Source organism: Durio zibethinus, chromosome 13 (genome assembly GCF_047325235.1).
Source record: "Durio zibethinus cultivar Kanyao isolate XHJ-2024 chromosome 13, ASM4732523v1, whole genome shotgun sequence".
Lineage (NCBI taxonomy): Eukaryota > Viridiplantae > Streptophyta > Magnoliopsida > Malvales > Malvaceae > Durio > Durio zibethinus.
In genome coordinates, this window is record NC_143174.1 from 10,322,473 (window position 1) to 10,336,760 (window position 14,288).

The 14,288-nt window shown below is 31.6% G+C and overlaps 1 non-coding gene across 1 annotated transcript; it reads right to left on the reverse strand.

The window, feature by feature from the left end:
• Window positions 1–11,693: 11,693 nt before the first annotated feature.
• Window positions 11,694–11,800, reverse strand: LOC149515316 (small nucleolar RNA R71). Its single transcript, XR_016327173.1, has one exon. It is a non-coding gene; the product is annotated as a small nucleolar RNA R71 (small nucleolar RNA).
• Window positions 11,801–14,288: the final 2,488 nt, after the last annotated feature.

Here is a 14,288-nt window from a genome sequence, read left to right on the forward strand (position 1 = left end):
AACAGCCCTATTGTTCCAATGGAGAGAAGAACCTATGATTAGCTTTTTAAGAAATTTCTAAATGAACAATTTTAATGAAATCTTTCAATTTCTTATTTTACTATGTTCAACTCGATGTATTCCTCTATTTGTAGAGTACATTGAATTTATAGAAATGGCTATAATAGAGTTTATATTATTTGTATTAACAGCTACTCTAGAATGAATGTTTTAGTTCAATTATGAGCTTTTTGATCCAAACAGCCTCTTTTGTAACCTCAGATGTAGAGATATATTCAGCTTTGATTGTAGAATTAGCAATTGTGCTCTGTTTGAAACTTTTCCAACTCGTTGCTCCACCATTTAGAATAAAAATATAGACATTTTGAGACTTGCTATAATCTTTGTTAGATTGAAATCTTACATCATAATAATCCTCAACTTGGAGTTAGGCTCCACCACAGACAAGAAATACATAGTTTTTCTCACGGCTTTCTAGTGACATTCACCTGAATTTGCATGATATCTACTTGTTATGCTTAAAGCATATGAGATATCAAGCCACGTTTATAGCATTACATACATGACAGATCCAATTGTCAAAGCATATGGAAGCTGATCCATGTGATTTTTCTCAAATCTTATCTTATGACACATGTCATTGAAAATATTTGTGTCCTGGGACATTGGTAAGAATCCTTTTTTAGACTTTTCCATGCTAAACTTCTTTAACACCTTGTCTATGTATCTGGATTATGAGAGACCAACCAACCTTTTTAATCTATCTTTATAAATCCTTATGCCTAGCACATATGTTGCTTTTCCCAAATCTTTCATGGAGAACTTCTTTGATAACCAAATCTTGGTAGATTGTAGCATGGGTATATCATTTCCTATAAGCAATATGTCATCCACATATAACACTATGAAAATGATTGCATTCCCACTAGTCTTTATGTATACATAAGGTTCATATATGTTTTTTATGACTTTGAATTCTTTAATTGCTTCATCAAAATGAATATTCCAACCCTTTGATGCTTGGTTAAGTCTATAGATAGACCTTTGAAGCTTACATAACATGTCGACATTATCCTTGGATTCAAAACCCTTGGGTTGTGTCATACACACTTCCTCTTGCAAATTCCCACTAAGGAATATCGTTTTGACATCTTTTTGCCATATTTTATAGTCACAATATATAACAGTAGCAAGGAAAATCCTAATGGATTTTAACATGGCTACTAGTGAAATAGTTTCCTTAAAATTAACTCATTGTTTTTTATTATATCCTTTTGCAACTAGCCAAGCTTTGTATGTTTTTACATTGCCTTTCATGTCAATTTTTTATTGCACTAAAATTTTAGTATTTTCATGCTCATCGTTAGTGCAATTTTTATTATATTTTGGCTTGTACCTTGTAAATTATGGCAAAAATACTCCTAAATGCACATTTTTCTCATGTGTAGGTAAAAATAAAGACAATAATGAATTTTGGATAATTTGGACATTTTTGGAGGATTTTTGGTGGTGAAAGCTAGTGAAGGGCATAATTAGTGTAATTGTGCTTATTATTTATCAAGTGAGTTCTTTTTACCTTTTTTCTTCTATCATTTTTTAACTTTTAGATGGTTAAATTTTAGAATTTTTTGAAGTATTATAATGCCAAGTTAGTTCATTTTATGGCTTGAATTTTCTAGCAAAATGAATTCATGAATTTGGCATTAAAAGAGAAGGAAAGAAGCAACCTTGCCATTTGTATGCATGGTTTATGCAACCATTTGCTTTGGTGCCAATGCTTAGAGATTCAAAGGAGACTAAATGGAGTTGCTGAGTTGGCATTTTGGAGAGTTCTCATTGGCCATAAAGTGGACTTGTTGGAGCAGCAAAATGCAAGACAAATGAAGAAGCTTGAGGCACTACACAATTTGCTTTAGCCTTAAACCTATGAAGCAAAGAAAAGGAAGGATCTAGAAAAACCCTTATCCTTAAATATATTTGAAAGATTTTTTAGAGTTTAAGGCATCACTCACTTGCCTATAAATAGGAGAAAAGTTGGCCTTTTGGGAGACTTTAGATTAGGATTTAATTTTTTTGTTCATTTAGTTTTCTTCTTTTTCTTTCGAACACTTTTATTTTCCTTCTTGCTAAACAATTTTGGATTGCAATTTTCCTTATTGAATTTGATTGCTAATTTATGATTCTTGAAGTATTTTCCAATGTTCTTTTAGATTTTTGCAATGAAACTTGCAAATTCTATGTTTTCTTGCTCAAATTCCCTTTGATTTCTTGTTGATCTCAAATATGGATTTGAATTTATGCACCCGACCTCTTCTTAGTTTTTTTGTTCTAAACTCATTGATTTCTTGCATGTTTTGTTCCAATTATTTTTCATAGTTTCATAGTCCATTAAAATAGTAAAATTTTAGTTTCAAATTCATTCTTAATTGTTTTAGTTAATCCTTTCAAGTTATAGTTGAAACCTAGAGAAGGTACAATCTGGTTCATACTATCCAAGCTTGAGTGCGATTCTTCTATCGTCTTGGTAAATTGCTTGCTTTTTTCTACTTTTGATCTCTTAGATTTACTTGCTATCTTACTTATTTTCATTTTTTTGCAATTTATTTCATGATTTTGATGGCTGTTTGGATATTTTCGCTGAAGTTGTTTCATTTTCCTCTATTTTGCATAGATTTTAAGATGCTAGTTCATTGAGCTAGATTTGTTTCATTTTACTATGATTTTTTGTTTGTATTTGAAGTAAACTTGTTGATTGATCATTCCGTAGCTCAGCTTAAGTTCATTTTTAGTATAAAGCTTTGGATCTATTTTTTTTTCTTTTGTTAGCTTATTAAGCTTCTAGTGAATTTTAGTTTCAGTTTTAGTTTTTTCTAGTTAAGTCTTGCAACTTCTTTCAATTTTTGTTTTTCAAGTTACTTTATCTTTTAGTTCCTTTACTATTTTTCAATACTTGTTTTTGCAATTTTAAGTTAAATCCATGAAAATTACAACATATTAGAGTTAGAAATCTTTACTGAAAATTAAATTTTTTTAGCTTTGTAAATGTTTTTCAGTTTTTATTTCTCTTTTATATTTTGCAGTATTGGTTATTTATTCCTCACTTCAAAACTGCTCTCATTGTAGATCATTAACTATTTTTTGTCCTTTACAATTTAATACCATACAATTATAGCTTAGTAGAACTAGATCTTCTTGTTTGATTTACAGTTTTTTTTTCCAAAATGGCTTTTATTCTTGATTTTCCAATGTTCTTTTGAATCTTGCATTTTCTGCTTTTAATTTTTACTTCAATTCCATTTTACTTGTAGTTTAAATTTCCTTTTCAAATTATGTTTAGTTCATTGCATTTTATTTTACCTACTATTTTTACATTTTATTTTACTTTACTTAGTTTACATATTGCAATTTTACTCTTGACTATATTTGTGCTTCAAGCTTTATTTGATTTTAATTTTTTTAGTTGGTTTAATGCGATGTTTTTCTTTGTTTGATTGAACCAACTTTAGAAAGGTATAGGGATAATAGATAATTAATTTAGGAACCTTTTTACATAATCTCTGTAGGATGATATCTTGACTGAAAAGGTCACTATTATTACTTTATAGCTTGTGCACTTACAGATTGAGCCAATCAAGTTTTTATCACAGTTGTTGGGGATTAAGGTTCTAGGGTATTGGGCTAATATCATGCTTCACCATACTCTTCTATAGATTGGTTCACCCGTAGTGTACTTTTGTTAGGCTAGTTACTAACTTGCCTTGTTTTTGTTTCTTTAGGTTGTTCACAAGCTAACCTTCTTTGCATAGGTTTTTGTTTAGGTTTGAGTTTACTTGACATGTGGGATTCTAATCTTTATAAGGTAGTCGAGCATCATACAGACCATGCTAGACCTTATTATTCTAATGACTACTTAAAACCATGGCCCAATAAGAAAGACAAAGTCAAAAGAGTGTCGGCCATTAAAGCTTTATCTGAAACTTTAGACTCTTTAAAAAATCAAGTAGAGGCTATAAAGCTAGGTATAATCCTAAACCTTCTTTTGTCCGTAACTTTCCAAGCCTATATGATAATGTTCAAATGTATGATGGAGTTTACTATAGTGATAAGTGTATCTTTGACTAATAATTCCAATCTTACTCAAATACCTACACTAGTCAAACTTAAGAGGTTCATCTTAAGCACTTGTAGGATACTAGTTCAGGACATTCCTTTAGTTCACCACTTCATTACACCTCAGCCTATCCTACCAAGCATTCACTTTCACAATACCATCTACCACCCCAATATTCTCCACCATCACTACAAATCCTTCAAATGCCATACTAAGTTCCATCATAACAAATTTTTTCTTCATCATGATACCATTCATCTCCACATAACTTTCTATCCTCACTATATTCACCACCACCTCCTATATAAGAAAAGAAACTATCCCTTAAGGAGATGCTCACTAAATAGCTTTAAATTTAACAAAAACTTTTTCAAGACTAAGAGGTATTCATGAAGACTGTTGGCTAATGTGGTCTAAATATACATACCTTAAATACTTGCCTTTTAGATCCCATGCCTAGGACTATAGAGTCAAAACCTTATTGGGAAGAGAAAGAAAGGTATACATTAAATGATCATTTGAGGAGAGGAGGTCCGATATGGATGGATGGATGATGAAGTGCCCATTGTGATGAATTTGTTGAAAGTTGTAAAAGTTGTGGAGGAAAAGATAGTGGAGGATAAAGACATGCTTATGGCCAGGAAAGTTGATGATAAGGGATCATTTAGGAGAGTTGAAAAGGAAAAGAACATTATAGAAGAAATTGATGTTGATATTCCACTCATACCATTTTTTGAGTTCTTTAATGATCACTTGCCCGATTGTATAGAGATGCATGAGGGGGATAGATGTGTTGATAAGGCAAGCTTACTACATAGATCACTTAACCCTTTAGATACATTTTTTCTTGAATCTAATATTAAGATTAAGGATCAGGAAGAACTTATTAGCAAAGAACTATTTCTCTAATAGCTTTTTCATTCCATGATCCTATGCCTGGAGCTATAAACACCTCATTATTAAAGCTTCCTTTAAATAGACCATCTATGGAGGAAAAAATGAATGATATGGATTTTAGAAATGATAGTTTAATTCCCTACTTTGAATTGCAAGAAGGTCTTAGCATTGGTCTTAATCAAGAAGAATTTAAACCTCATAGGTTACCTATGCAATTTCGTTATTTCTTTGAGATTCCATTATATGATGATTTGGAAATGCATGTGGTTGAAACCCCACTTTTTGATATCTTTGATAAGCTTAGTAAAAAGGATGAGGATGCAATAGAGGAAATTTTGAATGAAATGTAAAAAGTTAATAATGTAAAGGGTTTGGATGATAATAGTATAGAGAGATTCTTTAGTTGATTAGAATTTTCCTAACCTCTAATTTTTAACTTGATACTTTTGACTTCTCATCCTTTATGCTTACTTGTCTTGTACTATCTATGAAGGAATTTTTTATCTTAGAGCCTAAACTTATATTCTTCATGTTGGTACCTTATTCATTGGTACTGAAGCCACTGACCACCTTCATTGGTTTATATTGCAATATGCTTAGATTATTTATAGAGGTGAATTACAAATCTACCCTCAAGCACCAAGGTTACTTAGAGTTTATGATTACATATTGGGTGCTAAGAAAGATAATTAAATGGGTATATTTGAGAAAAAATGTGGTGTAATTCTCTAACACTAATAAAAGTCAAGCTTTTGACTTTAAATAAAGTGTTTCTTGAGAGGTAACCCAAGCTTTACATTTCATGTTTTGTTTTCATTTGTTTTGCTTATATTTTCTTGTCATATTGAATTATTCATGTAGTTGCTTTGTGTAGTGGTTTTTTTGTTTTGTAGGTTGAATAAAAGCTTGAAAGCTAGAAGCACTAGTTCGGCCAAAGCATTGATGGAAGATTTGATCACCATGCCTTTATGTTGACAATGGAGTTTCCTTATTCCTTTCTTTTATGCTTTTTTGCTTGATGCATACACATTGAGGACAATGTGTTGTTTAAATGTGGGGGTATGGGAAAATTGCTCAATTTTTGAAAAATTCTCAATTTTTGAAATTTTTTTTAAATTTTCCTTGAGTTTTGCCTTGAAATTGAGCTTGACTAGTGGTAACTTGTATCATTAGTATGCTTTCTTTGATTAGTTTTTCATGAAGCCAATGATAGGTAGAGATTAAGAATGAATATAACTTTAAGAAAAAATTGAATATTGTGTGAAATATGAGTTGATGCTTAGGTTTAGTGAATTCTTGTATATGATTTTTATTTATAAGTTGATACTTTGAATATAGAATTGCATTTTTTATTTAGTGCATGATAATGTGAGCATGAGATTTTTTTTTTTTGGTTTTTGAAGTTGTGTTTCATTTTCTAGAATTTGTTTTGATCCTCTCTCGAGACAATATCCTAAAGGACACATGATTAGGCAAATGATATAGGCCATCTTTGGATTGTTTGAGCCTTTCAAGCCAACCTTTATACAATTCTTCCATAGTTACCCTATTTGAGCCTATGATGCCTTCTCTTTGTTTTGAAACCACATTACAAGCCCAAGCCTTTGTTTTGATTTTTTCTATCTTTTTTTGTCCTTTACCTTATATGATTTTGGATATTTATGTACCATTTGTGAGCTATACTTCATTAGGGAGAAAGGGTGGAGCTTGGAAAAGAATGGAAAAATAAAAAAAATCGAAGAAAAAAAAGAAAAAAGTCAAAGTAGCTTGCAAAAAAAAAAAAAAAGAAAGAAAGAAAAAGAAAAAATCAAAAGAAAAAGAAAAGAAAAGAAAAAAATGAAAACAATAAAGTGGTGAAAAAGCAAAGAAAAGAAGAAAAGAAAGAAAAGTGGGTAAATCATAGTTAAAGGGGGTGATTCTTCAGTGAAGCTTACGTTTCTTACCTTGGAAGCTCAATTATGGATGATCCTAGACAAGCAATACATTGTTAGGGTATTTGAGCCTAAAAGACTTTTATTATACCTTGATCGTAGCCTTACATTATAGGATTATGAAAGTCCTAAATGATCATTGGTCAGATGTTTATCTACATTAATGGAGAGAGATGTGATAAGCAAACTTATGGAACATGAGCACATTTTAATGATCTTTGTTATTAAAGTTCCATTTTTTGCATAACATTACTAGATTTTTTGCAATGATGTGTGAGAGGTGTTCTTTGCCTATGAAACCATAGTTAGAAATTATCTTAACTTAGGTGGATTCTTGTATAGTAGCACGTGTTCATGATTTTACTTTACTTATATCCATTGTCCAATCTTTAAGGCTTTCATGTTATATAAGGCATTGAGAGTATATTATGATTCTTGCTCAATCTTGTTTTGTTTGAGAACAAGCAAAAGTTTAAGTTTGGGGGTTTGATTGCACTAAAATTTTAGTATTTTCATGCTTGTTGTTAGAGCAATTTTTCTTATACTTTGGTTTGTTCATTGTAACTTGTGGCAAAAATACTCCTAAATGCACATTTTTCTCATGTGTAGGCAAAAATAAAGAAAATGATAAATTTTGGAATTTGTATATATTTTGGAGGATTTTTAGTGGTGAAAGCTAGCAAGGCTATAATTAGTGTAATTATGCTCATTGTTTATCAAGGGAGTTCTTTTTACCCTTTTTCTTTTATAGCTTCTTGACTTCAAAATGATTAAAATTCATAATTTTGTCAAGTATTATAATGCCAAACTAGTTCATTTTACAGCTTGAATTTTATAGCAAAATGAAAGCATGATGTGGGCATCAATAGAGAAGGAAAAAAGCAAGCTTGCCATTTATGTGCATGGTTTATGAAACCATTTGCATTGGTGCTAGTGCTTGGAGATTCAAAGGAGGCCAAATGGAGTTAATAAGTTGGCATTTTGGAGAGCTTTCATTGGCCATAAAGTGGACTTGTTGGGTGGCAGAATGTAAGACAAATAAAGAAGCTCGAGGCACCAAACACATTTTGTACCAGCCTTAAAGCAATGAGGCAATGTGATGGAAGGATCTAAAAGGCCCCTCATCCTTACATATTTTAGAGAGATTTTTATTTAAAGTACCACTCACCTGCCTATAAATAGGAGGAAAGCTGACCATTTTGGGGGACTTTAAATTAGGATTTAGTTTTCTATATTTTCTTTCTGGCACTTTATTTTCCTTCTTGCCAAATAATCTTAGATTTCAATTTTCCTTGTTAATTTTGATTGCAAATTTACGTTTCCTAAAGTGTTTTTCAATGTTCTTTAATATGTTTATGATGAAACTTGCAAATTCTTACATATTCTTGCTCAAATTTCTTTGATTTCTTATTGATCTGAAATCAGGATTTGGATTCAACACCTAACCTCTTCCCATTTTTTGTTGTAAAATCCTTGATTTGTTGCTGGTTTTTTCTCATTTTTTTTCATAGTTTGGTAGTTCATTAGGCTACAACATAGTAAAATTTAAGTTTCAAATTCATTCCCAATCATTCCAATTAAGTTTTGCAAGTTACAGTTGAAATCTAGAGGAAGTGCAATCCAATTCATGTGATCCAAACTTTAGTGCAGTTCTTCTCTTTTCTTGGCAAATTGTTTGCTTTATTCAACCTTTGATATCTTAGATGTACTTGTTATCTTGGTTATTTTCACTTAGTTTTCTAATATTGTTTTGAATCTTTCATTTTCTATTTTTAATTCCTACTTCAATTCCATTCTACTTATAGTTTAGATTTCCATTTTAAATCATGTTTAGTTCATTGCATTTTATTTTACCTATTGTTTTTGCATTTTATTTTACTTAGTTTACATGTTGCAAATTTTCACTTTACTATATTTGTGCGTCAAGCTTTATTTATTTTAATTTTTTTAGTTAGTTTAATGCCATATTTTTTTTTTTATTGAACCAACTTTAGAAGGGTATAGAGATGGTAGATACTTAGTCTAGGAACTTTTTTACCTAATCTCTGTAGGATGATATCTTGATCGAAAGGTCACTATTATTACTTGTATGGCCTACGTACTTGCTGATTGACCCAATTAGTTTTCTTTTTGAAAACTTATTTACACCCTATGGGTTTTATCCCCTTGGGTTCTTCCACCAAAGTCCATACTTGGTTTGCATACATGGATTCCATTTTGAATTTCATGGCTTGATGCGATTTTTTTGAATTAATGTCCAACATTGTTTATTGATGGGTAGTAGGATCATCATTTACGATCAACTCATCTTTGTCCATGAGAGGTCCATATCTCCTAAAAGCTTAGCAACTCATACTTGACATACAAAGTTCTTGTGTAGTTTGAGCTTTTGGCTGAATGTTAGATGCTTTAGCCTTTGGCTGAAGTTCCATCCTATTGTAATTTTTTTTTCTTGAACTTCTTCAAATTCTACTTTAGTCCCACTGTTCTCTTTAAGGATAAACTCTTTTTTGATGCACTTTACATTTTCTTAGTTGCCAAACACTTTATTTCTAGCATTTGCTCTTTGAATTTTATTGTAATTTTACAGTTTCTTAAGTTTTTTTAAGTGCTTTTTTAGAATCTTTCAATAAAATTTCCTTTTGAATTCGTTTTCTAGCTCAAATCTTCTGATTTCTCATTGATAAACAAATCTGTTTTTGAATTTGCCTGCTCTGACATACCTATGGTGTTTGAAGCGTATCTCTATCAAATCTTGCTTGTTTTAGCTCAAATATTTTTTCACAATTTCTAATTCATTTAGTTACAACATAGTTTAAATTCAGCATCAAACTCTACCACAGCATTCTAGATTAAGCTTGGACATTTTGGTTGGATGCAAGTGATAGTGTAGTTCCAGTTTTGGGCAACCAGTTTGGTGTGAATTCTTTCTCCACTTTGGTGATTTGTTTGCATTTTTGTCTTCTTTGGATCTTTTGTTCTATTAGTTAACTTATTTAGTTTAATTTTGTGCAATTTATTTCATGTTTTTAGGTACTATTTGGTTAATTTTCTTTGATGAGGTTCTGTTTTTCTAGATTCTGTACTGTTTTTGAATTTGAGTTCATTAGGTTGATTTCTTTGTTGATTCATGTTATTTCTTGTTCGTTTAGCTAGCTAACTCATAGATCTAAGTTGCTTTAGCTCAGTTTTAGTTCATTCCCTCTAGAGAATTGTAGATCTAATTTTTCTTCCCTAAATTGTTAGTTTCCAGCTTACAAAATCAGTTTTGGTTTCCATTTACTTTTGTTGAATAATGCAATTTTTCTTTTTTTTTTTTTTGTTTTTCAATTTGAGTTCCCATATTGTTCTTTTAGTGTTCTTTCAATTTGCAACTCATATAATTTGATCTTGCATGATTTAAAGTTAGAAATCCATCTTGAAGTCATGGTTCCATATTAGCTTGAAATTTTTAGTTTTTGCTTAGTCAATTGTATTTTGGGTTTTTGATTCATAAGTTTCACTTTAATTTCCTTTTTAAACTAGTTAATCTACTGTTTTTGTAAATTTACAATTTGGTTGGAAATTTCTTAAGTATTATTTTAGCTACTTTCATTAGAAGTTGAGTTGTTAGTGATAGTTAGTTTTAGTTAGTTAATTCGGTTAATTTGTTTTAGTTACTATTTTTGTTTAAATTTTTACATGCTATTTTTCATTCTTAGTTTAGAACTATAGCTTGATTCATGTTTAGCTCATTGCATTTTCTTTTACCTGCTATTTTTTGTTTTTATTTTACTTGGCTTAGTTTACATGTTGCAATTTTACCCCATACTATACTTATGTTACATGCTTTGTTTGATTTTATCTTTTTAGTTAGTTTAATACCATGTTTTTGTTTGTTTGATTGAGCCAACTTTAGAAGGGTGTAAGGATAAAAAGTACTTAGTTTAGGAATCTTTTTAACAAATCCTCGTGAGATTGACTTCTAGAGTTTTAGTCTCTATTATTATTTTTATGGCTTGTGTACTTACAGAATTGTTCAATAAAGTTTTTGGCGTCATTGTTGGGGATTAGTATTTAAGAGTCCTAGGTTAATATCAATCTTCACCATAGTCTTCCATAAATTGGTTCCCTTTAGTGTACATACCTTAGGCCGAAGCTTAGGTTTGCTTCAATTTCAGGTGTATATATCCTAGGTTTTTTTTTTATCATTTTTTTCCTTAACTGTATATACTTAGTTTTCCATTTATAGGTTGATCTTTAGGTTTAGTGTTCTTGTAGCCCATGTATACATTTAGTTAGGAATCTTGAGTTGATCCCTTTAGATCTTAAGCTTGAAGCTACTTGTAAGAGGATTAGGAGGGAGAGACAAATTGATCCTACCATCACCATAGCTAAGCAAGACACTAGAGCCCTTTGAGATTATGCTATGCCCGATCTTAATGGTTGTTAGCCTAGTATTAGGAGGGCAGTGATTCAAGCCAATAATTTTAAGATTAAACTGGCACTTATTTGGATGAAACAGCAGTCGGTGTAATTTAGTAGTCATTCGAGTGCAATTCCTAATGTTCATTTTAGGGATTTTTTTAGAGATTTATGATACATTTAAATAGAATGGTGTTACTAAGGATGCCATTATATGTAGATTGTTTCTATTTTCCCTTAGAGATAGAGCTAAGAGTTGGTTAGCCTCAATACCACCAGATTCCATCACCATTTGGAATGATTTAGTGTAAAAGTTCATGGCTAAATTTTTTCCTCTGGCCAAGATGGCCAAGCTTAGGAATGAGATCACTACATTTGGCCAACATGACTCAAAGACCTGGTATGAGGCATGGGAAAGATACAAGGATCTCCTGAGGCATTGTTCACACTATGGACTACTGAAATAGTTAGAGATCCAAATTTTTAATAATAGGTTAGTGTTTAACATTAAGACATTTTTAGATGCCACATTGGGAGGTGCTTTGATGAGTAAGACTTTTGACATAGGTTATGAGCTATTGATCTGGTGACTAATATTTGTCAATGGTCGAATGAGAGATAGTATCCTAAAGGAACTACGAGGGTGTACAAGGTTACTTAGCTTACAATGCTTAGTGCTAAAGGTAGATTCTTTAAGCCATTTTGTAGAGTCTTTACATAGTAAGGTTATACCCTCAGAGTCGAGTCCTAATCATTCTAGGTTTACTCATACCTATAGTTCCTTAGTTATGTATCATGTATGTGGGGCAAGACACTTGGGGGAGTCATGTCTAAACATGCACCAATAGAGTATCCATTGTTTAGGATAGACCCTTAGGCAACCCAATAACCCTTATATTCCTACATATAGCCTATGTTGGAGGCATAACCCAATTCAATCTACCTAGTCCTTTTAAGTACCACAGTAGCCTCAATACATTGATCACCTTACCTATCAGGTTTTTAATAGCCACATTTTTAGCAGTAACAGACTTCACAACACTATATACATACATATCCATCTATGCCACCCTTAAAGTAAAAAACCTCAATTAAAGATCTTGTAAGTTTTTTTATTAAAGCTCAAACCTCTTTCATACAGAATAGAATACCATGTTTTAAAATTACTCTGCATCCACAAAGAACTTAGAGACCTAGATTGATCAGTTAGTGACCTTTTTTAGTACTCTAGGGCATTTTACCTAATAACATAGAGGTCAACCTTATGAAGGAGGGGAATAAGCATTACAAGGCAATCACACTTAGGAGTGAGTGGAAGTTAGCTAGTGGCCAAGGCTCAATAGGTTCTCAAGATGTGGCAAGTGAAAAGTTTGATGATGATAAGCTTGATAGAGACCTAGTTCATGATAGGGCTAATGGCAAGAAGAAGGATGAAGGTGTAGTATTTGTTCCTACCCCATTACCACAAACACCATCACATAGTGCTTTACGTAGTTCATCTAGGCATGCTCTTCCTAGAGTTAAGCCACTTAGGCCTTATATTCCTTTCTTTCAGAGGTTTGAGAATAAAAAGAAAGAGAAATAATTCTCTAAATTTCTTGAGGTGTTTAAGAAGCTACACATTAATATTTCATTTGTAGATGCACTTGAGCAGATGCCTACATATGCAAAATTCATGAAAAACATTATCTCTAAAAAAAAAGATTGAAGGATTATGAGTTAGTTGCACTTACTAGTGAGTGCACATCTATGATTCATAGAGGACTACCTATAAAGCTTAAAGATCCTAGTAACTTTACCATTCCATATTCTATAGGTAGAGCCTTATGTGACCTAGGTGCTAGCATTAACTTGATGCCTTTGTCCATTTTTTAAAGATTAGGCATAGGAAAGGCTAAACCCACCTTAGTTACTTTACAGTTGGCTGATAGGTCACTGAAATACTTGAGAGGGATTGTAAAGTATGTTTAGGTTGGGGTAGAGAAATTCATTTTACCTATTGATGCTATAGTTCTACAAATAGAAATGGATTGTGAGATCCTGATTATTTTAGGGAAATTGTTTTTAGCCACTGTTAGGACTTTGATTAATGTGCAAAAAAGAGAATTAACTATGCAAGTTCAAGATTAGAGGGTCATTTTTCATGTTTTTAAGGCTTTACCATTCCTTGATGATTTTGATATGTGCTCAAGGATAGAGGTATGTAATGATGTGATTCAAGATGTCTTACACCTAGAGCGCTCTATTTCACATTTTAAGGACTCCCTTATAGGCGAAGAACTAAAAGACATGCATTTAAATAAAGATGATAGTGAGATATTGATAGCCTCTACTTTTCAATTTGCACCATCTTCTAGTGGTGAGCCTTTAATTGATCCTAACACTCTCCCTAAAGTGATTAAACATTTGGATCTAGATTCATCGAATTATAAGACATTCCATTTTAATGATATTTATTAGAGTCTTAGGGGTGATGGTTCAGTTGTTATTGATGGGATCTCATTTTTAGTTGATTTACCAATCTTTGAGCAATTTCATTTTAGTCAGACCTATCATAGTCTTTCTAGGAAGGATGGTGCGGATATGTTGCAAGAAGGATATGATATGGTTTATGTTGATGATAGACTGGTACTTACCTTAGTCCTTCTAGGTGTGAGTTTGAGGGTTTGGTTGAGAAGTTTATTGCTACTCTTACTTTTCCACATCATCTACCATTAGACCATATTTGTGATGAGATGGTAAAATGAGAGATCTTGAAATGGTTGGATTTAGGAATTAAGTGTGGATTGATGAATATGAATCTATAGGGTTGAGCTTGTTCTAATAGTCTAGGTTTTGATTTTAAATAAAGTACTTATTGGGTGGCAACCTAAGTTTTACTTTTCATGCTATTTCTTTTTATGCATGCTTTATGTACATATGTGTTTGCATGATTGTTTTTTGCA